The 27,457-nt window shown below is 38.9% G+C and overlaps 1 protein-coding gene across 1 annotated transcript in view; it reads right to left on the bottom strand.

Moving 5' to 3' along the window:
• Positions 1 to 25,130, bottom strand: part of LOC137282326 (uncharacterized) — an 80,093-nt gene extending 54,963 nt beyond the window's left edge. Inside the window, exon 1 of the mRNA XM_067814070.1 lies at positions 25,089 to 25,130. The gene's annotated coding sequence lies outside the window, so the exon portion shown is untranslated. The remainder of the gene's footprint in view (positions 1 to 25,088) is intronic.
• Between the last annotated feature and the right edge of the window lie 2,327 nt (positions 25,131 to 27,457).

Genomic DNA, 27,457 nt, shown 5'->3' with positions numbered 1-27,457 from the left:
TCTTGATAAGATGTTAACATCTGCTACTTTGGCGACGGTTTAGGAACACTTTTGTAACAGTTTTCATTCAGGTAGCATGCTGGTTCTGTGGACACTCTCAATTGTTTACCCAATTCATTACAATCCAATACAATTCAACCAGCCTTTATATAGATATTTAGGCATTTCTCGAAAGTTCGGGCACAAACGAATATCGTCAACACTGTAGAATGGTCTCGAAACAGTATCCCGGAAGTGAAACATCGAAAACTAGGAGCAGGTAAATGCCGGAATGCCAGAATGCTAAAAGTGTTGACCAGATATTAAAACGAAGTGTGACCCATAATGTTTACTATTCAAAACACTGAACATTGTGACCCAGTAATAATTATTACTGAATTAATAACAAAAATATACAGGAAATACACACTCGTAACAATATTAATATTGATTTATCATTGGTGCAGTATTTTTACCTGTAGACTGTTCTGCGACTCTATATACACATGGAAACGTCCCTTTGATGCTCAAAACATAAAAGGACAAGGTGGTTTTTGGCCCACAAACACAATTAGCTGAAAACATGTTATTTGTTTAGAAAGAAGATACCTTTGCCTGAAAATGCTGTGTTTTATATGATCTGAGGTGTAATTTCACTACAGAGGGGCCCAAAATGGGTTTTATCAGTTCCCTTGAAAAACAACAAGACGTCTGAAATATCAGTGCGCCATAATGACATATTTACAACTCTCATTTTATTTACATAAAAATTACATCAGTTTTACAACAGGCAGTCATGCTGAAAAATATGTCAGTATCATTCATAATATAACCTCAAGGGGCCCAATTAGGGTTGCAAAACATTGATAGTTGAATTACTTGGCAATTGTGTCCCCAAAACTCCCTCATTATTCACAACATTCTTTGCAAATGTAATCCCTGGGTCAATTTTACAACATGTAAGCATGATATCCAATCATGTTGTACTAAAATGAAAGGGGCCTGTTTTGGGTAAAACTACATTTTGGGCACAGCTTCATTTTAACTGGCACCCGTGGCGAGCCACCTCCTCGTGGTGGGTGCTGGGTAACGCGAAGAGCTCGCCGACACCCCCGTTGTGGACCCGGGGGGATATTTGGTCCACCAACCCGTTTGCCGTGGGTTGCGGCCCTGTGTCGGTGGAGGACGGGAGTCTGGGGGTTGAGGGCACTGGGAGCCTGTAACCGTGTTTCCTTTGCTCAACACACCCCTTCGACCCTTACTTCACCTAGACGGGTGGTTGAATGGGCCCGGTTCAACCAATCGGCTGGTCATGCTAAGCCCTGTACATGTAAATTTGGCTGCACAAATTTGAGACACTATTTACAAATTTTGTTCTAGCATTAGGATGATATAATTTTATTTTGATTGTGATTTCGATATCCAACTTTGTAACTTGCCTAGAGTCCTATGTCCAGAAGGCAGTGGCTCATGGGCCAATCTGGTGGAATTATTGAACCTTTTTAATTTTTCTGCTGGAGTATATCATCTGAGTATCCTTGGTGCTGCAAGTCGGAGATCCGCTTGTGTTTAGCATTGTCCTTGTGATACTCCGTGGTGGGTGGGGAGCTCGGATGATGAACGACTATACACTTACCATGGACTACGAAACACCCTCTAAGAAAATGAAACGTCCCCATGACACTGATGACGAACAACGACCATCCACATTACTTGATTACTGGCCACGTTTCCTGATTATTGAGACTTTGGATAAGACTCCCTTGAGACTAAATCCTTTCGCGATTTCAAAAGGAGTTTATGGCATAGCAGGAGAAGTGAAGAATGTTCAGAGGTTGCGTTCAGGAACCCTGTTAGTCGAATGTAACAGGAAACAGCAAGCAATGAACCTGCTATCAACAGATATGTTTGTTGGTGTTCCCGTTAAGATCTCTGCTCATAGAGGCACCCGTGGCGAGCCACCTCCACGTGGTGGGTGCTGGGTAACGCCAAGAGCTCGCCGACACCCCCGTAGTGGACCCGGGGGGATATTTGGTCCACCAACCCGTTTGCCGTGGGTTGCGGCAATGTCGGCGGAGGAAGGAATTCTGGTGGTTGAGGGCAATGGGGACCTGTAACCGTGTTCCTGTTGCTCAATACACCACTTTGGCCCTGACTTCCCCTAGACGGGTGGTCGAATGGGCCCGGTTCGACCAATCGGCTGGTCATGCCAAGCCCTGTGCGTGGATTATTTATGTAATTGCACAGATTTGATTTTGTACTGTTTCAATTTTGGCCTTGGCTTTTTCATTCACATAAAACTTTTAGATTTGAATACTGATGTTCTGAACTTTGCCTAGTGTCTTTTGCCCAGAAGGCGGTGGCTCATGGGCCAATCTGGTGGATCGATTAATTTTGAATTAATCTTCTGCTGGAGTATACCATTCCAGTATCCTTGGTGCTGCCAGTCGGAGAGCCACTGGTATATAGCATTGTCCATGTGATACTCGGTGGAGGGTGGGGAGCTGGGATGGTGAACTTTCTATTATTAACCATGGCTCAACCCAAAAAACACAAACGAGCACTAGATGAGTGTTTGTCCTCTGACGAGGACAGTGCTACAAACAGATTACCGGATACATGGAGTAGATTTTTGGTTGTGTCTTCTACTGACGGTGAACCTCTAAAACTCAATCCATTTGCCACATCAAAAGCAATTTATGGACTTGTTGGTGATGTACAAGCTGTAACAAAAATTAGATCTGGGTTTCTCCTCATAGAGTGTAAAACAGCGAAACAATCAGCTACCCTCATAGGTACAAAACAGCTTGCAAATACTGCAGTATCTGTTTCTCCACATAAGTCTTTAAACAGCAGCAAGGGCATCTTGAGAGACAGAGACCGGTGGCTTGCCCACATGAGTGAAACAGAAATCGCCACTGAACTACAAAATCAAGGAGTCACTCATGTCAAACGATTCACTTTTAAGAAAAACGGAGAAACTTTCAATACAAATACTTATTTGATTTCTTTTTCACAACCGAAACACCCAAAGTATATCAAAGCTGGATATTGTAATATCGAAGTGGAGCAATATATTCCAAATCCACTTCGTTGTTACAAGTGTCAAAAGTTTGGTCACGGTGCCCAATCTTGCAGGAATCGTGCAACATGCTACAGATGTGGTGAAGAAGATCATGAAGGTTCTGACTGTTTGTCTTCTCCAAAATGTGTTAATTGTCTTGGAGACCATATGTCTTCATCAAAGTCAAGTGAAATCTGGAAACGTGAATATGAAATTATCAAAATCAAAACTCAACAGAATGTCACCTATCATGAGGCAAAACGTTTAGTAAATGCAGCCTCGCCTCAGTCATCAAGTATAACATACTCTGCTGTCGTTGCTCGCCCTCATGCTAAATCTGTTCAGTCTGTTTCATGTCAGACAGATATCACCTGGCTTAAAGCTGACAAACATACTTTAAGTACATCAGATTCTGCTGTTGATAAGAATCATGCAACATCAGCTTGCCAGACTGACTCACAGACAGTATCTCCTGCAGTGAAAAATCCTTGTCATAAAGTAGATTATAGACACAAATCTGATCGAGTACAAAAGGGATCACGTGATCCTGTACAAGTCCTGAACACGGTTCAACTTTTAGAAGACATGGACGTCTCTCCTCATCCCCGTGCGCGAAATAGAAGCAGTTCGCCTCGGAAGGGGAAAAGTCGGTCCCCAGTACTACCACCTGCTATTAAATGAACAATAAATCCTTAATCCAATGGAATTGCAGAGGACTTAGGACCAATTTTAATGAAGTACAACTACTAGCACAGGATTATAAACCATCAGCATTTAGTTTTCAAGAAACATACTTGAAACAAACTGATAAATTCGAATTGCGTAAATACCATTCTTATCATTCTTTTTCACCCCCTGGTGACAAAGCCACTGGCGGATCTTCCATATTGGTGAGACATGGTACTATTCATAGCCCTGTTCCACTTAAAACCAATCTTCACGCTGTTGCTGTTCGTCTTACTTTACATATAATCCTTACCCTTTGTTCCTTGTATATCTCCCCTTCTTCCATTCTCCATCAGAATGATCTGCAAGATTTGTATGACCAATTACCAAAACCCTGTATCATAATGGGTGATCTCAACGGACATAACCCATTATGGGGAAGTCCTGATACCAACAGTAAAGGGAAAGTTCTTGAAGAGTTTATATCTGATAATAATTTATGTATATTCTGTGATGGTTCTGACACGTATTTACATCCTGGAACGGGAACATATTCGTCTTTAGACCTGTCACTCACTGATTCAAACGTTTATAATGAGTTTGAATGGTCAGTCCATAATGATCTTTGTGGTAGTGATCATTTTCCTACAGTACTTACAGCAATTAACCCTTCCGATGATCCGCCTGTAACAAGATGGAATTTTTCAAAGGCCAATTGGCCATTATTTCAGGCCACCTGCCTTATGGGACTTAAACCAGACCTTTTCATGGATGTACCTGATCCAATTAGAATGTTCTCAGACAAACTTAAACATATAGCTGATGAAACTATTCCTAAGTCCTCTGTAAATCCGCACATCCCTAAACCATGGTTTAATGATGAATGCAAACAGGCTAGGAAAAACAGGAAGAAAGCAGAGAAATATTTTCGTCTTCATCCCACTGTTCATAACTTAAATAATGTAAAAATCAGTTACGCTAAAGCTCGACAAACGTTTAAACACATTAAACGTCATACTTGGAAAAATTTCGTTTCCAAAATACATTCTCGTACTCCTATGTCAAGGGTATGGAATATGATCCAAAAAATTAAAGGCAAGGGTTCCAAATCCAGTAGTATTCAGCATCTCAAAAATGATAATAGCATACTAACTGAAAAATGTGATCTTGCAAACAAGTTGCGTGAAACTTTGGCTAGACATTCGTCCTCCTCAAATTATCATCCAAAATTCCAGACTTATCAAACACACCAAGAGAAGAAACCAGTAAATTTTAAATCTGATAATGGTGAAGATTATAATGAGGTATTTTCATTACATGAACTTCATTCTGCGCTATCACAGGCTCACGGTACTGCAACAGGACCTGATGATATCCATTACCAACTCTTAAAACACTTGCCTGAATCATGTCTCGAAACGTTACTTGGCATTTTTGACCATATTTGGATAACACAACATTTTCCCCCTTCATGGCGAAAAGCCATAGTTGTTCCTATTCCAAAGCCTGGGAGGGATCATACAGATCCATCAAACTACCGACCTATTTCCTTAACTAGCTGCGTTTGCAAAACCATGGAGCGAATGGTAAATAATCGCTTAGTTTGGTTTTTGGAAACCAACAATCTGATTACTGATATACAATGTGGTTTTCGTAAAAACCGAAGCACAATTGACCACTTGGTTCGTTTGGAATCATTTGTAAAAAAATCTTTCATTAAAAAACAACATGCAGTATCAATCTTTTTTGATCTCGAAAAAGCGTATGATACTACTTGGAAGCATGGTATTTTGAAAGATTTACATTCTTTTGGGTTGAGAGGTCGCTTGCCTCAGTTTATATCTAATTTTTTAAATGACAGACAGTTTCAAGTACGTGTGGGATCAACCCTCTCAGATTATTTTCATCAAGATCATTGTGTTCCACAAGGCAGTATTTTGTCTGTGACTTTATTTAGTATTAAAATCAATAGTCTTTCTAAGGTTTTAAGTGATTCAGTAGATGGATCACTATTTGTGGATGATTTTAATGTTTCGTGTAGAGGTAGAAATATGCATACAATAGAGAGGCAATTACAAATCTGTCTCAATAAAATTGAAAAATGGTCACTTGAAAACGGGTTTAAATTTTTCTATAACAAAAACAAATTGTTTGCATTTCTGCAGAAAGTACAAACCGCATAAAGATCCAGAACTATTTTTAAATGGCACCCCCATCAAAGTAGTAAAGGAGGTCAAGTTCTTGGGTCTTATTTTCGACTCACATCTAACTTTTCTACCCCACATTAAATCCCTTAAAACTAAATGCCTGAAGGCACTTGATGTGTTAAAAGTTGTTTCCAATTCAAAGTGGGGAGGAGACCAAACTACCCTACTCCATTTATACAGATCTCTCATCCGTTCGAAACTTGATTACGGTTCCATCGTTTATGGCGGAGCCTGTAAAAGCAACCTCAAACTACTTGATTCTATCCACCATCAAGGTCTAAGACTATGTCTTGGGTCATTTAGAACTTCTCCTATTGACAGTCTTTACGTCGAGGCCGATGAGCCATCTCTTACTCAACGACGTATAAAACTCTCCTTACAGTATATAACAAAACTGTATTCTAATGAGGCCAATCCTGCATTTAATTGTGTTTTTAATCCTCTTTATGAGGATCTATACAATAAAACGTCTTCACTTGTTCCGCCTCTGGGACTTAGAGTAAAACCTTTTTCTGTCTGCTTGCGGCATTGAGCTAGCATTGAGCTCCTTCCCGTCTACTTTCGTTTCCACCTTGGCAGTTAGTTAGACCCGAAGTTGACCTAACACTGACGAGGTTTAAAAAATCAGAAACAAATGAATTACAATACGAACAAGAATATAATCAATTAAAAAGTAACTTTAATACATACAAATCTTTATTTACAGATGGGTCCAAGGACGGTGGCGCAGTAGCTTGTGCCACTGTCATTGGATCCAGAACAATATATTCTAGATTACCAGACAACAGTTCTATTTTTACCGCTGAGGCTAACGCCATATTAACAGCTCTTAAATATATTCAAAGACGCCATAAACATAAACAATATATAATCTATTCCGACTCTCTCTCTTGCCTTCAGGCGATTAAAAATCTTTCTTGTAAACATCCACTTTTAATTGAAATTATTGAATTATGTAATGATCTTGCTACTGGCCAGTACGACATCGTCTTCTGTTGGTTACCCAGCCACGTAGGCATATCTGGTAACACACTGGCTGACCTTGCTGCTAAAGCAGCACTCAACAAATCTGTGACGCCCCTTCTTATTCCATATTCAGATTACAAAGCTTGCATTAGATCTTATATCCGTGACCTGATGCAGAAGAAGTGGGACACCCATGTGGGTATCAATAAATTACATGAAATAAAACCGTATATTGGTTACACCTACTTGGGTCGTCGGTCCAGATTTGAAGAGGTTATTTTAAGACGATGTCGTATTGGCCACACAAGATATACCCATAAATATTTGCTTAAAGGTGAGGATCCTCCATTTTGCATCCCTTGTGATGAGAGAACCACGGTCAAGCATTTCTTGCTTGACTGTGTTGACTTCTCCATCACAAAGGATAAATATTTTAATGTTAAAACAATGTCAGATCTTTTTAACACAGTTAGTGCTCATTTAATCATTGGATTTTTAAAAGAAATTGATTTCATGAATGAATTCTGATTATTATGTTCTGTAGATAGTTGCATTTTAATTATTGGTAGTTTAGATTAGTAACTTGAATTGTTGATGGCTGTACCCTCAAAGGGGGTTGAAGTATTGTAAAATTATTGTCCTCCTGAGAGGGTACGTAAGTCCACAAACATTCACAGTAAATTTAAGTCAACCAGGTTTTTAATCGTAGTATTCATGTTCTTTTAATTTTGGCTAAATTTTCCTACAATCGCCAGCAGCTGAAGGGATGGTGTACATCCAACTAGGGTCCATGTAGGAAGCAAAGGCACTGTAAGTCCCCATGGTCCCTAGTGTGGTGATCTACCTTCTGTTGTTGGCGATCTATAGTCTGTTTTTTATATTGTATTGTCTAAATAGTGCTATTAGTTTTAACTTTCCATGCTAGTTTTAATTGAAATTGTGATAGTCTAGTGGTTTTACTGTCCTTCGTCGACAGGGTCTTCATAATATACATATATATTATTTTTGTCACGTATGTTCTCGTCACGATATGGCTGCAATATTGCCGATGTGACGTTAAATATTGACTCACTCACTCACTCATTTTAACTAGTCAGCGTTACAAGTCAGTTTTTACAACCAGTTTTAGCAAATATACAGTTAACATCTCACTCATCATATGTTACTACTATAACCAAGACCTCCAAGGAGTCCATTTTGGGCGAAATTACATTATCGACACAGGTTTATGTTAACACCATGCATGTTATATACCGGATCGAATAGTAAAAAAATCCACCGTGTTGGTTCTGACGTCATCACCTGCGTGACCTCATTTTTTCAATGGTCTTGGAGAACACCAGGGAGTTGACTCATCGAGGCCCGTGGGAAACGGGTTCAGAGGGTGAATGACTGTAGGGTGACACATCTGGGACCGACTCGGGGTTCAATGACCGCGCGCACCCGTGGGAAACGTGGCCTGGGGATGGGGATGTTAAAAACATTAGACGCTACGTTCGGGTGCACTGCTAGTTGAGTGCGGGAAAAAACAGCAAGCGACCAAACTGATGAGTATTAAATCTTTCGTGGGCATTCCGGTCACGCTCTCTGCTCACAAAACCCTGAACACAAGTAAAGGTATTGTCAGAGATCGCAATCGACTGTTTGCTGACATGTCAGAACTTGACTTAGCCTCCGAAATGAAAGATCAAGGTGTGCTTTATGTCAAGCGTTTTTCAACCCAAATAATAATGAAACTATCCAAACAAACACGTATCTGTTTTCCTTCTCGTCTGGCACCCGTGGCGAGCCACCTCCTCGTAGTGGGTGCTGGGTAACGCCAAGAGCTCGCCGGCACCCCCGTTGTGGACCCGGGGGCATATTTGGTCCACCAACCTGTTTGCCTCGGGTTGCGGCCTTGTGTCGGTGGAGGACGGGAGTCTGGGGGTTGAGGGCACTGGGGGCCTGTGACCGCGTTCCCTTTGCTCAACACACCCCTTCGACCCTTACTTCACCTAGACGGTAGGTTGAATGGACCCGGTTCAACCAATCGGCTAGTCATGCTAAGCCCTTTTACAGCATAAATTTTTAGAAACCATTTTGTCTTTTGTCAGTTGTCATGGCTTTGTGATGATATATCTATTTTACGATTAAATAACTCAAATTTCGTATCTTGCCTTGAGTCCTATGTCCAGAAGGCAGTGGCTCATGGGCCAATCTGGTGGAATAATTACTTGCTGATTATTCTGCTTGAGTATATCATCCGGGTATCCTTGGTGCTGCAGGCTGGAAACCCGCCTGCTCTTAGCATTGTCCTTGTGATACTCCGTGGGGGGTGGGGAGCTCGGATGACGAATTCATACTAACTTACCATGGAATACCAAACCCCAAACAAAAAAACGAAACGCCAACTCGACAATGATGATGATGAACAGCGACCCTCCAAATCTATTGATTACTGGCCTCGTTTTCTGATCCTTGAGACTCTTGATAATACTCCTTTAAAACTGAACCATTTGCGATATCTAAAGGTATCCATGGAATAGCAGGAGATATTAAAGATGTGAAACGCTTGCGTTCAGGATGTTTATTACTTGAATGTAATAGAAAACAGCAAGCAACTAACCTGTTGTCCATTGAAACGTTTGTTGGAGTTCCGGTTAAGGTCTCTGCACATAGAACACTGAACACCAGTAAAGGTATTGTACGAGACCGAGATCGTCTATTTGCAGATATGACCGAGATTGACATTGTATCGGAAATGAAGGATCAAGGTGTGATGTATGTCAAAAGATTTTCCAGTCGAAAAAACAATGAAAGTGTTCCAACTAACACATACCTGTTTTCTTTTTCTGCGCCAAATCCACCCAAATCAATCAGGGCAGGTTACTACAGCGTTACTGTTGATGCATACATCCCCAATCCTCTGAGATGTTTCAAATGCCAGAAGTTTGGACATGGTGTGAAGACTTGCACATTGTCTGTTACATGTGCTCACTGTGCTGAGACTACTCATGTAACAGAAGATTGTGAAAGTAGCTCCAAAAAATGTGCCAACTGCAATGGAAATCATTCAGCATTTTCTAAGGATTGTCCCACTTGGAAAAAGCAGATGGAGATCAACAGGATTAAATACACTAATAATGTCAGTTTTGCTGAAGCCAAAAAGTTGATACAGTCAAGGGATACTAGTGAAACTTATGCCTCCATCGCCAGAAAGCCATCAGAAATGACCAACAAAGAAAATACTTCTCAAGTCATTACCTTGTCACATGCCTGTCAAACAGACTTGACGTGGATAAACACAGACATTCCTAAAAATCTTTCTCCTGAGCAATCAACACAGACAGCAGATTTACTTCCTGATCAGCAGAACTTTTCTCAGCACCAATCTCCCGTTTCTGAACTTGGATCACAACCAGGGAAGAATGAGAAACAGACAGGTAAAACAAAGATCAAATCAAGATCAGACACTTCAAGACCAAATCGAGCTCCTAAAGGGTCAGACAAGATCAAATTATTTAATAAGTTTGGGTCACTAGAAGATATAGATGTGTCTGATAACATCCATCCTCAAGCACATAGCTTGTCGCCCTCTAAGAAAGTGCGGGGTAGATCCCCAATCAACCCACCATAATTTTTTCCAAAAGTATAATACAATGGAATTGTAGAGGATTAAGGACTAATCTTACTGAACAACAGCTATTAGTCCAAGACTTTGCACCAGCAGCTTTCTGTTTACAGGAAACATACCTGAAACAGACAGATACTTTTAATTTACGTCAGTTTGATGCATACAATTATTTTTCCCCTTCGGGTGACAGGGCCACTGGAGGATCTTCAATCCTCGTTAAACAAGATGTTATCCATAGTTCTGTAGCTCTTGAAACTAACCTCCAGGCCGTTGCAGTGAGACTTACTCTTCACGTTACTTTTACACTATGCTCTTTGTATATACCGCCTTCCTCAGCACTCCAACAGTCAGATCTGCAAGATCTCTATGATCAACTCCCAAAGCCGTGTATCATAATGGGTGATCTCAATGGCCATAACTCGCTATGGGGTGGTACAAACACTAACTCAAAAGGTCAAATACTGGAAGATTTTATCTCCAATAATGACTTATGTTTATACAATGATGATTCAAGCACTTATCTGCACCCTGCAACCGGCACCTACTCTTCTCTAGATCTGTCTCTTGCAGACACTTCCCTACTTAATGAGTTTGAGTGGTCAGTCCACAATGATCTCTGTGGAAGTGACCATTTCCCTACTATATTAAAATCTATAACTCCATCTGATGTTCCTCCATCATCAAGGCGGAATTTTAAAAAGGCTAACTGGGCTTTATATGAAACACTGTGTGCTGACAAACTTAAACCTGAACTTTTTATTGACGTTCCTGATGCTATTCAATGTTTTTCTGAGGAACTGAATTCCATAGCTGATGAGTGTATACCAAAGTCCTCTGCAGTTCCACACATAAGAAAACCATGGTTCAACGATGAGTGCAAACAAGCTAGGAAGGCAAGGAAAAAAGCAGAACATTATTTCCGTCGCCATCCTATGGTGCATAATTTAAATAAATTTAAGATTTTAAATGCTAAAGCGCGGCGTACTTTTAAACAGAACAAACGCCAATCTTGGCAAAATTATGTATCCAAAATAAATTCTCGGACACCCATGTCCAAGGTATGGAACATGGTCCAGAAAATTAAAGGTAAAGGTACTAAATCTACTGTCCAGCATCTGAAATATGGAGATCAATTACTTACTGATAAATTAGATATTGCGAATAAACTGAGCGAAACTCTTGCTAAACATTCTTCCTCTTCTAATTATATACCTAAATTTCAGCAATATCAAAAACAACAAGAAAAGAAAACTATTAATATAATGAAACGTTTTTTATTCATGAACTCCATACTGCACTTGATCAAGCTCATGATACTGCTACAGGAGGTGATAACATACATTATCAACTCTTGAAGCACTTACCAGAGTCCTCTTTAGAGACGCTCTTATATATTTTTGATGATATTTGGACTTCAGGTAAATTTCGTTCTTCATGGCGTGACGCTATAGCAGTACCAATACCTAAACCTGCACGTGATCATACGGATCCATCCAGTGAGTTAGTGAGTTATAATTTAACGTCACATCGACAATATTTCAGCCATATCGTGACGAGAATAAGCATGATTATACAGAACATGTAGATATTATAAAACCCGTCATCAAAGTACGGTAAAATAACTAGAGTATCACAATTTGAGTCTAAAACTAGCATATGAAGTTAAAACTACAGCACAATTTGGACAATACATAATATAAAAGTAGGCTATAGATCACCAACAACTGAAGGTAGATCACCATACTAGGAACCAAGGGGACTTACGTTACTTTAGCAACCTGCATGGCCCCTAGCTGGATTTACACCATCCCCTCAGCTGCTGGCGATTGTAGGAAGATGTAGCCGAAATTTAAAATGACAAAAATACTACGTTTAAAATACTGGTAAGCTTAAATTTCACTTTGAAAGTTTCTGGACTTACGCACCCTTTCAGGGGGACAATAATTTTACGCTGCTTTAACCCCCTTTGAGGGTACGGCCACTAACAATCGCAGTTGACAATTCACACTACCGTGTTTAAGATATCAACTTTCTATTTACAAAACATATTATTCAAAATTTATCTAATAATTCTATTTTCTTTAAAAATGCAATGATTAAATGATAATTAACATTTAAAACATCCTTCATTGTTTTGACAGTAAAATATTTCTTCTTTGTGATGGCAAAATCAATGCAGTCAAGCAAGATATGCTTGACCGTGATTGCTTCATTACAAGGGATACAAAACGGAGGATCCTCACCTTTAAGTAAATATTCGTGTGTATACCGCGTATGGGCAATACGACATCGTCGCATAACGACCTCCTCAAATCTGGACTGACATCCCAAGTAGGTATAACCAATATACGGTTTCATTTCATGCAATTTATTGATACCCACCTGGGTGTCCCACTTCTTTTGCATTACATCACGGATGTAAGTTCTAATGGTTGCTTTGTAATCTGACTATGGAATAAGGAGTGGTGTCGCTGATTTATTGAGTGCTGCCTTAGCAGCAAAATCGGCCATTGTGTTCCCAGAAATGCCCACGTGGCTGGGTAACCAACAAAAGACGATGTCATATTGGCCAGTAGCAAGATCATTATACAACTCAATAATTTGTATTAAAAGTGGATGTTTACAAGATAGATTTTTAATAGCCTGAAGACAAAAAAGAGAGTCAGAAAAGATTATATACTGTTTATGTGCAGGATGTCTTTTAATATATTTAGGAGCCGTTAGTATTGCGTTTGCTTCTGCTGTAAAAATAGAGGTATAATCAGGTATTCTAAAAGAGATTGTTCTGGATCCAATGACAGTGGCACAAGCTACTGCGCCCCCATCCTTGGACCCATCTGTAAATAAGAATTTGTGTTTATTATATTTATGTTTTAATTGAATAAATTATTGTTTATATTGTAATTCATTAGTCTCTGATTTTTTAGACTCTGTAAGTGTTAGGTCAACATGTGGCCTCACCAACTGCCAAGGAGGAGAAGAAAAAAGCCGAGAAGGAGAAATAGTCTCCAGCTCAATCCCAGCTGCAGAAATGAATAGTTTGATTCTTATCCCAAGAGGTGGAACAAGTGAAGTTCTTTTATTATACAATTCCTCATAAAGAGGATTAAATACGCAGTTATGGGCAGGATTGGATTCATTAGAATATAACTTTGTGATATATTGTAAAGATAATTTGACACGGCGAAGTTTTAAAGATGGCTCATCGGCCTCAACGTAGATACTGTCGATGGGAGATGTTCTGAAAGATCCAACACAAAGTCTCAGACCTTGGTGATGAATCGAATCTAATAATTTTAGGTTGCTTTTGCAGGCTCCACCATATACTATGGAGCCATAATCAAGTTTTGATCGGATAGGAGATCTGTATAAATGAAGGTGTGTAGTTTGATCCCCTCCCCACTTTGAATTGGACACAACTTTTAATAGATCTAATGCCTTCAGGCATTTAGTCTTCAGATACTTAATATGTGGTAAATGTTTGTCGAAGATCAATCCCAGAAACTTGGCTTCCTTTACAACGTTAATTGGAGAGCCATCCAAGAATAGTTCGGGATCTTTATGAGGCTTATATTTCCGACAGAAATGTATACATTTGGTCTTTATCTGTGAAAATTTGAAGCCATTCTCAAGTGACCATTTATGAATTTTATTTAAACACATCTGCAATTGCCTTTCGATGGTATGTATGTTTTTACCACAACATGAAACGTTAAAATGATCCACAAACAATGACCCATCTATTGACTCATTTAATACTTTCGAGAGACTATTGATTTTTATACTAAACAAGGTAACAGACAAAATACTACCTTGTGGAACTCCCTGATCCTGATTATAATGTTCAGACAGGGTTGATCCAACGCGAGCTTGAAATTGTCTGCCTGCTAAGAACTGGGATATAAAATTAGGCAAACGGCCTCTCAAACCAAAGTCATGTAAGTCTCTCAAAATACCATGTTTCCATGTTGTATCATAGGCCTTTTCCAGGTCGAAAAAGATTGACACAGTATGCTGGTTATTTACAATGGAATTTTTAACGAATGATTCTAGGCGAACCAAATGATCAATAGTGCTTCTATTTTTCCGAAATCCACACTGAATGTTAGAAATAAGATGATTGGATTCTAGAAACCATACTAATCTATTATTGACCATGCGTTCCATGGTTTACAAACGCAGCTTGTTAAAGAAATTGGTCTATAGTTAGATGGATCTGTATTGTCTCGGCCAGGCTTAGGTATTGGTACAACAATGACATTGCGCCACGAAGGAGGAAAGTGTCCTGTAGTCCAAATATGATCAAAAATGTTCATAAGTGTCTCAAGACAAGCATTGGGTAAATGTTTCAGGAGCTGGTAGTGGATATTATCTGCTCCAGTTGCCGTATTATGAGCTTGTGCCAAGGCAGTATTCAGCTCATGCAGTGAAAATACTTCATTATAGTCTTCACCATTTTCGAAATGAAAGTTGAGTTTCAACTTTTCTTGATGAGTTTTATATCTCTGAAACTTCGGAAGAGAATTTGATGAAGAAGAATGACTAGCTAAATTTTCACCCAACTTGTTGGCAATGTCAGTTTTATCTGTTAACATATCATGTCCATCTTTAAGATGATGAACGCTAGAATTGCTACCCTTGCCCTTGATTCTCTGTATCATGTTCCACACCTTCGTCATTGGCGTACGTGAATTAATTTTTCACACAAAGGTCTTCCATGAATGACGTTTACTTTGTTTAAAGGTACGCCGAGCCTTGGCATTATTTATTTTTACATTATTTAAATTGTGAACTGTAGGATGTCGTCGAAAGTACTTCTCTGCCTTTTTCCTGCTCTTCCTTGCCTGTTTACAATCATCAGAAAACCATGGTTTGCGGCAATGAGGTTTAGCAGAGGACTTGGGAACACTTTCATCAGCGATATCATTCAGTGTATACGAGAACAACTGAATAGGATCAGGAACATTTACAAATTCAGATTTCAATTTTTCTGTACAAAGTGTTTGTGTTTAAAGCGGAGAGAATTGTCAGAAAATGGTCACTACCACAAAGGTCATCATGGACCGACCATTGAAACTCCTTATAAATACTTGGATCTGAGAGTGATAAGTCAAGTTGAGAATACGTTCCAGTTCCAGGATGTAAATATGTGGCTGATCCATCATTAAATAGGCATAAATTATTGTTAGAAAGGAAGTCTTCAATGACTTTGCCTTTATTATTAATATTAGTACTTCCCCACAAAGGATTATGTCCGTTCAGATCACCCATAATTACAGAGGGTTTGGGAAGTTGGTCAAACAGATTCTGAAGATCGGACTGCTGAAGATCTGAAGAAGGGGAAATATACAAAGAGCAAAGCGTAAAGGTTATCTGAAGAGTAAGACGGACGGCAACAGCCTGAAGATTGGTTTTAAGAGGACCTGGACTATGAATAACACCCTGCCTCACGAGTATAAAAGCACCGCCCGTGGCTTTTCCATCGGGAGGGGAGAATGCATGAAAAGAATTTTACCGACGCAATTCAAATCGATCTGTACTTTTCAAGTACGTCTCCTGCAGACTAAAAGCTGATGGTGTAAAATCTTGTGATAATAACTGTAATTCATTAAAATTGTTCCTGAAGCCTCTGCAGTTCCATTGTATTAATTCCATAAAAACTGCTTAGGGCGCTTCAACTGGAGATCGTGAGCACGTGGCAGCGCTACCTCTACACCTTGTTTGTGACGGAGTTATGTCCATGTCAAGCGGTTCAAACAGATAGAAGTACCACCCGTGGCTTTTCCATCGGGAGGGGAGAATGCATGAAAAGAATTGTACGGACGCAATTCAAATCGATCTGTACTTTTCAAGTACGTCTCCTGCAGACTAAAAGCTGATGGTGTAAAATCTTGTGATAATAACTGTAAATCACTGAAATTGTTCCTGAGGCCTCTGCAAATCCATTGTATTAATTCCATAAAAACTGCTTAGGGCGCTTCAACTGGAGATCGTGAGCACGTGGCAGCGCTACCTCTACACCTTGTTTGTGACGGAGTTATGTCCATGTCAAGCGGTTCAAACAGATAGAAGTACCGCCCGTGGCTTTTCCATCGGGAGGGGAGAATGCATGAAAAGAATTGTACGGACGCAATTCAAATCGATCTGTACTTTTCAAGTACGTCTCCTGCAGACTAAAAGCTGATGGTGTAAAATCTTGTGATAATAACTGTAAATCACTGAAATTGTTCCTGAGGCCTCTGCAATTCCATTGTATTAATTCCATAAAAACTGCTTAGGGCGCTTCAACTGGAGATCGTGAACGCGTGGCAGCGCTACCCCTACACCCTCTTTGAGACGGAGTTATGTCCATGTCAAGCGGTTCAAACAGATTTTGAACCGCCACAGAAGGTGTTAAATGAGAAGACTCTTCTAAATGCTGAAGGGCTCTGGTCTTTCTTCTCAACTTTTTCTTTTCTTTACGTGTGAGTTTCTCAACGCTCTGAGTATCTTGAGTTAAATTAAAATCAGATATTTTTCCTGGCTGACTGTACTCAGTTTGTGAAGCTGATGATCGCTGACAATCTTGTGATGAGTGAGTGGCGTCATCTAAGGTTATTTGAGAATCCTTTATCCAAGATATTTCAGTCTGACAAGATGTTGAAACGAGGGTAGCTTTTTTGACAGAAGAAGGAACAGGAGAAGACACTGTGGCAGAATAGGTAGGAACTGTTGCTGGTTTTGATTGAGCCTGAATCAGTTTCTTTGCTTCGAAGTATGAGATATTATTATTGCACTTCAGTTTCAAGATGTTGTTCTCATACTCATATTTTGGACACGTTTTCGATGATGCCATATGCTCACCACTGCCATTGGCACACTTTTTCTCATTAGCACATTCAGTGCCTTCATGGTTTCCACTACAGCGTGAGCATACTGATTTACCTGTGCAAGATCGTGCACCATGTCCAAACTTTTGACACTTGTAACACCGGAGTGGATTTGGTACATATACCTCCACTCCAATATTACAATACCCAGCCTTTATGAATTTTGGAAGAGTTGTCAGACCAAACGTGAAAAGATAGGTATTTGTTTTGACTAAAGTTGATTCATGTTTTCTGCTGAAACGTTTAACAGAAGTAACTCCCTGATCTTTCAGTTCTGCCACAATCTCATCTTCTGTCATATCGTACAAACAACGTGCCCTGTCTCTAACAATACCTCTACAGCTGTTGAGAGTTTTGTGAACAGAAACAACAACCGGGCTGTTTACAAACTGCTTTACTCCCAGCAGATTGACAGATTGTTGCCTACGTAAACATTCAATCAAAAGAGAACCATTTCGTAAACATGTGACGTTTTTTTACCTCTCCACAGATACCTTGGATGCCCTTGGGGACGGCAAAAGGATTGGTATTTAAAGGATGGTCATCAGAACTTTCAATGACCAAAAACCAGGAATCATGTGTGAAAGTAGATATCTCTTCATCATTCAACAACCCAGCCCCCCACCCACCCTGAAGTGTCAACAAGGACGGTACCGCAGTGGAAACCAGAATGCAACACCAGGGTTACAGGGATGTCATACTCCAGAAAATACAGACTTGAAAAGCCATGTTAACTTAAAGAATAAGTGTCAGACTGGTTCGGCCCATGACACTGTTCCAAAGAACACGGAATTCAGAGGTCTATATAGCCAGATTGACCCATGAGCCACCGCCTGCTGGCATAGGACTCTAGGTAAGTAAACGTATCAATAATTTGTACACTAGATTTTAAAATGACCAATACCCGAAACAATGTAAGTGCAAAATGTAAACAATTTCTATGCACAGGGCATGGCGTGACCAGCCGATTGATTGAATCGGGCACATTCAACCTCCCGTCTAGGTGAAGTCAGGGCCAAAGTGGTGTGTTGAGCAACAGGAACACGGTCACAGGCCCCTGTTACCCTCAAGCACCAGGATCCCTTCATCCACCGACACAGGACCGCAACCCACGGCAAACGGGTTGGTGGACCAAATATCCCCCCGGGTCCACTACGGGGGTGTCGGCGAGCTCTTGGCGTTACCCAGCACCCACCACGAGGAGGTGGCTCGCCACGGGTGCCTCGGATCCATCCAATTATCGTCCGATTTCGTTAACAAGCTGTGTTTGCTAGACCATGGAACGCATGATAAATAATCGACTTGTTTGAAACAAATAACCTTATAACTGATATACAGTGTGGTTTCCGCAAAAAACAGAAGCACTGTTGATCACGTTTAGAATCATTTGTTAAAACTGCACTAATTAATAAACAACATGCTGTGCATATGACACAACCTGGAAATATGGTATTTTAAGAGATTTACATGACTTTGGCTTGCGATGTCGTTTTCGTTTATCTCAATTTATAGCCAATTTTTTAAATGATAGACAGTTTCAAGTTCGAGTGGGTTCTCCCCTGTCTGATCATTACAATCAGGATCAGGGTGTTCCACAAGGCAGTATTTTGTCTGTTACACTTTTTAGCATAAAGATAAATAGTTTATCAAAAGTTTTAAACGATTCAATTGATGGTTTGTTATTTGTGGATGATTTTAATATTTCTTGTCGTGGGAAAAACATGCATACTATTGAACGGCAACTGCAGTTGTGTTTAAACAAAATGGATAAATGGTGTCTTGAAAACGGCTTTAAATGTTCTAAATCCAAAACTAATTGTATACATTTTGGCAGAAAATATAAGCCACATAAGGACCCGGAACTATCTCTAGATGGCACTCCCATCAAAGTTGTAAAGGAGGCCAAGTTCGTGGGCCTAATCTTTGACTCCCACTTAACATTTCTGCCTCATATTAAGTCCCTTAAAACTAAATGCCTGAAGGCTCTTGACTTGTTGAAAGTTGTTTCCAACTCAAAGTGGGGAGGGGATCAAGCAACCCTCTTACATCTATATCGATCACGCGTGCGTTCGAAACTCGATTATGGCTCCATCGTATATGGTGGAGCCTGCAAAAGCAACCTTAAACTTCTTGATTCTGTCCACCACCAAGGTTTAAGACTTTGTCTCGGGTCTTTCAGAACGTCACCTATTGATAGTCTCGACGTTGAGGCCGATGAACCATCTCTTACTCAACGTCGTATAAAATTGTCTTCCCAATACATTACTAAATTATATTCTAATGAATCTAACCCTGCCTATAACTGTGTGTTCAATCTTCTTTATGAGGATTTGTATAACAAAAAGTCTTCTCTTGTACCACCTCTAGGGCACAGAATTAAACCATTTATTTCTTCAGCCGGTATAGAGCTGGAAAGTATATCGCCTTCCCGTCTTTTTTCTTCTCCTCCTTGGCAATTGGTTAGGCCACAAGTTGACCTAACCTTAACATCATTTAAAAAATCAGAAACTAATGAATTACAATATAAACAAGAATATCATCAATTAAAACATAAATATAGCAATTACAAACCCTTATTTACAGATGGGTCCAAGGACGGTGGTGCAGTAGCTAGCGCCACTGTCATTGGAACCAGAACAATATCTTCTAGAATTCCAGATAACAGTTCTATTTTTACAGCAGAAGCTAACGCCATATCAACAGCTCTTAAATAAATTCAACGACACCCGAAACGTAAACAGTATGTAATATATTCCGACTCTCTTTCTTGCCTGCAGGCGATTAAAAATATTTCTTGTAAACATTCACTTTTAATTGAAATTATTGAATTGTATAATAATCTTCCTACTGGCCAATACGACATCATCGTATTCTCTTGGTTACCCGGCCACGTAGGCATTTCCGGTAACACAATGGCTGATCTTTCTGCTCAGGCAGCACTCAACAAATCTGTGACACCACTTCTTATTCCATACACTGATTACAAAGCTAGCATTAGAAGCTACATCCGTGATCTGATGCAGAAGAAGTGGGACACCCAAGTAGGTATAAATAAATTACACGAAATAAAACCGTATATTGGTTACACCTACTTGGGCTGTCAGTCCAGATTTGAAGAGGTTATTTTAAGACGATGTATTGACCATACTAGATATACTCATTCATATCTTTTAAAAGATGAGGATCCTCCGTGTTGTATCCCTTGTGATCAGAGAGTCACGGTCAAGCATATTCTGCTTGACTGTCGAATTCTCCATCACAAGGGATAAATATTTCAATATCAAAACTGTAAAGGATCTTTTTACTAACATTAATTCTTATTTAATTATAGGTTTTTTAAAAAGAAAATTGATTTTTTTGGTTGAATGTTGAATAACATGTTCTGTAAATAGATGTATTTTAATTATGGGTTGTTTAGATTTGTAACTAGAATTGTTAGTGGCTGTACCCTCAAGGGGGGTTGAAGTATTGTAAAATTATTGTCCTCCTGAGAGGGTACGTAAGTCCACAAACAGTGAAAGTAAATTCTAAATTTCAAGGTTTTTAATCGTAGAAAAAGTGTATTTTTACTGTATGGCTAGATTTCACAAATTGTTGACGGCTGAGGGAATGATGTAAATCCAGCTAGGGTCCATGCAGGTAGCAAAAGTACTGTAAGTCCCCATGGTCCCTAGTATAGTGATCTACCTTCAGTTCTTAGCAATCTATAGCCCATTTTTACAATGTATTGTCCTGTATAGATAAATTGTTTTAGGTATAGTTTTATATTCTACTCTGTGATATCCTAGTTGTTTTACTGTCCTTTGCTGACAGATTTTATAATAGACATATATCTCATTTTAGTAATAAATATTTTCGTCAAGATATGGCTGAGATATTGCCGATGTGACGTTAAATATTCACTCACGCACCCATAATAGATATACTCATTCATACCTGTTGAAAGGTGAGGATCCTCCGTTTTACATCCGTTGTGATGAGCGAACCACGATGAAGCATATCCTGCTTGACTGCGTTGAATTCTCCATCATAAGGGATAAATATTTCAATGTAAAAACAATCAATTTAGGACCTTTTTAACACCGTTAGTTGTCATTTAGTTCTTGGATTTTTAAAAGAAATTGATTTCATCATTGAATTTTGATTATTATGTTCTGCAGATAGCTGCAGTTTAATTCATGGTAGTTTAGATTAGTAACTTCAATTGTTAGTGGCTGTACCCTCAAAGGGGGTTGAAGTACCATAGACGTATTAATATTGTCCTCCTGAGAGGGTACGTAAGTCCCAAAACATTTACAGTACGTTTAGACTTCCACCGTTCTTAATCGTAGCATTTGTGTATTTTTCATTTTTAACTAAATGTGACTAAATTGCTAACATCTGAAGGGATGATGTTAATCCAACTAGGGTCCATGCAGGTAGCAAAGGTACTGTAAGTCCCCATGGTCCCTAGTATGGTGATCTACCTTCAGTTGTTGGCAATCTATAGCCTGATGTTATGTTGTATTGTCCGATAGTGATATGAGTTTTAACTTTCCATGTTAGTTTTCATTCAAATTGTGATATTCTAGTTGTTTTACTGTCCTTCGCCGACAGATTTTATAATATACATATAGTCCTTTTCTTTTGTTAAATGTTCTCGTCACGGCTGAGATATTGCCGAAGTGACGTTAAATATTAACTCACTCCCTTAACAGTCTGTATATTCTTCCTCAGATGATCACGGGCTTGCATCTTTAAGAGGGAGAGAAAGACCTGGATGTCGTCTGAGTATTCAGGAATGAAACTGATGCCTAATCCAAAATGAAAGGGGTTTTATATCGTCCCACTGTCCCATGAAACCAGTTCATCTATCTGTATGGTTGTTAGGCGTCTGACCTAAAAATATACCCATAACTGTGAGGACCGCTCAAGGTCGTGGTGAAAATGATCATCGCCATAGTATTTTCCAAGGTCATTGACGAAATGAAGTCACGCAGGTGTTTGATGACGCCAGAACCAACATGGCGGATTTTTGGACTGTTCGAGCCGGTACACAACACATGGAAGTGTTGAAGTCAGTATTCAAAAGACTTCACAGAGTAATTATTCACAACCTAAAGATATAAAACATCTACTATCACCCTTCATTCACACAGCCATCAATCTCAGTTTCTCATTCACTGTCAGGAACTGCAGCACTAATGAGTGTATAAACCTAAAGTAAATCAAAACATATAAAACATGAATTTTAAAATGTTGGGAACAAAGGTAACGAGGCCGACTTCAAAAGTTGAATGGTCAGGCTTAAGAAAAGATTAACATGATGTTAACTAAAGCTTGTTTCAATAATGTTGTAACATAGATACAATTATGATTTGATGTGAAACAGTTAAGATAAACCTTGTAGACTTCATGACAAACTTTGAAAAAAAGAGAGAAAAATTACATGGATTTGTACCTGCATGTCTGATAACACAAACAAAAAACCAAATAGTCCACTATTGTAACCATTAGGCTAGATGTTCCTCTTCCCCACAATGTGAATTTAAACTTATATATTACACTTTACAACACTGTATCACTTAACGTCTGCTTGTCTTCATCATCTGCTAGACCTTGATACAAAGTTCTTATTCTAGTTTTAAATAAAAAAAAAACTTTTCATACAGTTAAGTGTAGTCATTTTGGTTAAATACATGACAATACTTTATACTTTATACATGACAATCCTGTTGAATGACAGAGTTATTTTGACCGTGGCAGGTGACTCAAAGGTGTTTGATAAACAGATGATAGAATAACTATGATCAAGTTCTGACATGATAACAAAGATTCCCACCTTCACAGTGCTCATATTTTGAAAATCTTCAGACATCTTCTTACTTTTCTAGCAGACACCAACAACCAAAATACAATGTTTACCTCACATAAATCAGCCTTGCTTGTGCCTTATGATATTGAAAGTTTTAATAAAGATGTTTGATATGTGTACTTCAGAGCACAAAATCGTTCAAAATATAATGTATGATGATTACACGATGCCATTTAGAAAGTGGTCAAATGCAACATATGTCTTGTTTGGGATTTCACTTTCTAAGTAAAGTACAAATTCTAGTACTTTTTTGGGTTGAGTCCCATCCGGGATTCGAACCCGCACCCTCAGAGTCAGGCACCTAATCGCCAGCACACAAAGTCAGCCGCCTAGCCCGCTCAGCCACCGCGACTTCCACATGGTGTCCCGGATGGGACTCAACCCAACAAAGTACTAGAATTTGTACTTTCCTTAGAAAATGAAATCCCAAATAGGACATATGTTGCATAATGTATGATGGCATAGATGTGTAAATATGATGGATACTTTATAAAGATGGTAATTTAAGTCAATGTTTAGTTTTTGAGATGTTGTATGGGGTAATTTCATAAACTGAAAAGATGTACTTTTTTAAACATTTCTATGTGAGCAAAAGCTTGACCCACCAGAATTTTAGTGTGCATTCTAATTTACTCTCTTCACATGTGGTGAAAAAATTGGGATGGGTCTCTATCATACCTTGTCCGTTGCAGAAGTAACTTTATCAATGAACTGTGCGCGCAAACTCATGACGTCATCATCAATATGGCTGCCCCCACAGATAACATTGCCGAAGCAATAGCTCTGACAAAACGCCAGTTAAATATAAGTTCCCTCGGGTAAAAGGGTGTGCATTAGCGCATACAACATTATTAGTACTTTCTGAATGCCACATATAGGCATTACATCTCACAGTCTAAAAACAAATGAACATAGATACATAAATACAATGAACCTCGCCGTGTTTAAATACCGACGCTGGAAACTCGTCTGATGTAAACACCACCGGAATTAACCCGAGGCCAATTGTCATAATTAGGGCTGTATATTACACTTTCATCTCTTATTTGAAGCTGTTTCAGGAGGGGATAAAACGAACAAACATAAAGAATGCCCATGTAAAAGTATCCAATCACGGTGAAGAAAGTTCTGGAAGTGAAATAACAAATTCTGCTAGAAATTTCTGCAGGATGATGGTGCAATCTGTGCGACTGGGAGAAACCAATTGCTCTCTAATTGTACACGTTGGATTCCTTCTCTAATATGACCAAGAGGTCGATGCGGTCAACGTGATGTCTGCCATCTTGGCGTCCATGGTAGTAAGTCTGGAATTGTTCTGTGCCATGCTCCCTCTAGTCCGTCTAAATGTGGAACGATCTGTCGATTTTGTTTCGGAGAATGGAGGTTATACTTTAACCAGTGTCCTGGCTTCTTTGCTCTACCATACAGTCATGGTATGTCATATATCGCATTGAAATAAATAAATAAATAAATAAATAAATAAATAAATAAATAAATAAATAAATAAATAAATAAATAAATAAATAAATAAATAAATAAATAAATAAATAAATAAATAACCCTAGATGGATCTGATAGTTAAAAAGTGGAATAGTCTCATGGAGAAAATACGTTCTGTAGCTGACTATGACATTCATATGTAGCTTTTGTCATATGACAAAGTCTGGAAGGTACTAGTATATGATTCTTTACAATGAACCCGATAGTAAAATAGCTCACGTGTAGCTACAGGTTTAAGAAGAAGACTTCACTCGTTACCACATGGCTACGGTTCCATTCTTAATAAGAATGTTCAAAAACATTCTGTGGTTAAGCTGTTCAGGACAAAAGTTCAAATCAACAAATTCTGGAATTTCAGAAGAAGACTCACCTGAGCTTCCACTCGTGTCTCTGCCAGCGATATGTACTGTTTGTATTCTTTAACATCTCACGGAATGAATATTTATGAGAGCATTACGGATATTGTGACGTAATCAACAGTGGCGCAGTATTTTCAGGTGGCTATATGATAATGTATATTGATCTTAAGCGTGTCTACCGTTCATGTATTGAATACTGTATAAGTTTAGAGATGAATTTATGTCTGTTGTTCTAAAGAAAACATTGCCGCAATTCATATTACAATATGAATCGTCCAGAGGCTTCAATATGATCATACCTTGTGTTGTCGTGCGGTTTTCATTGCATTGTGAGAGCTGATAATGTGAGGTGGAGTTTCACCAGGTTAGTTATATTTGGTTGTAAATTGGTTTAAAAAATTTAACGTGCAGTATCTGATGCGTATAAAATAAAGTTCTAAACTAACCAAATATGTATTATTCTATAATGTTGTCAGTTTCAACATCTTTTAATGTACACATAATGTTTCTTCGAAGGGTCACCTGTTACCTGACCATTATTTATATGCCTGTTAGTTGTCTCCCCTTTCCGTTAACCATCGTGATGTTTAACGGGTTACACAATAAACGAATTCTCACCCACAGCAAGTGTTTTTCCTCGGTTTAGAAGCTGTGTGTGACACACAAGGCAATGTGAATAGCATGATCTTGTATTGGAAAATGTGACATATACATCGTACACAAGCCACGTTACGTGGGACTGACTCAGTAAAATAATCACACAAAAAGATCGTTATTAACTCATTAGCCCTAGAGCCGCTCCACTGCCCAACACCTGGGACGCCTCGCTGACTGTCTGATTGCTGCGACGAGGCTAATTAGTGCTAATCATGCCTGATTTCCCTGCCAGGTCTCGGATATGACAGGAAACTGTCTAGTCTCGCAAACAAGTAATGATTATCTAATTGTGTTGTAAAGATGTAAATGGAAAAGAGGCCGATGTGAATACATATATTACAGCATTTCATGTAATTTATTACATGTGTCTCTTATACCCCTTTGCCAGTGTGTGCTGTATTTTTATCAACACCTACGCGGTCTTTGTACGTACGAGATGAACAAATATACAAATTCCTCCTGTCTCTCTCATCGTATTGACTGAATTATAATATATTATTTATAATAGAGTTTAAAAAGAGAGAGAGGGGGGGAGACTTGCATTATAATCGTCTACATTTCTTGCCAATACATTGCTCGTACTTACTATTTCAAGGAAAGTATCAATAGGTATGTAAGTAACATGGAGCATATATAAATTTATAGTTTGTCACTTTGTTCATCTTAACTTAACACTTAACTTAATCACCATTCATACACATACATACTGCATGATACATTTATCATTACTCGATGCTAAACAAAGCTTCCCGTCATGTGATGGATAAAATATCCCGAATGTAACGCATTATATCTCACTTACTCATTATACTGGCTGATACTTTGACCAATCGTATCGTTAGAACCTGTCAAAAAGAAAGGGCAAGGTGATGGGGCTTGGCCTAAATTTCTGAAGGGCACGTTTGGTCACTCAGATTGGATACATTGATTTTTTATTGTATTGTTGACCAGTGGATATGTTGTGTTAGGGTTGTATATTTTAACTATCATGTAACAACTTGTGTATTGGCTGATATCGTATCGCTATCAAGGTTCACCAGATTGCACCCATTTGTGCATATACAGTACGGAGAATGAAGCGTACGTAGCACCATCAAGTGGGTTGTCCGACAAAATAACAACACGTTTATTCTACGCTTTTTCCGGGGACAGTCCAATCAATAAGGGAGTAGGGGCGTGGCTACGTATAAATTCTACCGGAGACTGCTGTTTCAAGACCAAAAGTATTATATTTAAATACTGGAGTCTGAATGATGATACGCAAGGGTTTGAATACCTTGATTAATATGCTATCCTGCTTTTTCTGATGATGGATCAACGGAATTAGTTGCTACACGTGATAATTGAAGAGAGGTGTCAAGAAACTTTCAATAGCACATAAAGTAAGGGACTATGTAAGTGTGCCTTTCTTCACACATATTTGGATTCTTTGTATGTAAGACATACTTAAACCAAATATCATTGTGTGAGATTATATTGTTCAAAACATCTATGTCAATAGCAGTAAAGACGAATTTACGCACATGCCTAATAATCTATGAGAGAAGCGTTTTCGCTGATACATTGGTAGTGTATACTGAATATTTTAAGGAAAGTACTCATAAGCTAGCCTGTGACTTACATATAACAGATTCACAGTTTGTCGCTTTGGTTCATCTAGATTTAACGACGAAAATATACGTTATCGCACAAACATACATGCATGCATATTGTATAATGCTAT

The sequence above is a fragment of the Haliotis asinina genome, chromosome 4, assembly GCF_037392515.1.
Source record: "Haliotis asinina isolate JCU_RB_2024 chromosome 4, JCU_Hal_asi_v2, whole genome shotgun sequence".
Taxonomy (NCBI): Eukaryota; Metazoa; Mollusca; class Gastropoda; order Lepetellida; family Haliotidae; genus Haliotis; species Haliotis asinina.
The sequence above is the reverse complement of the archived record's forward strand: the minus strand, read 5'-3'. Positions and strand labels throughout refer to the sequence as shown.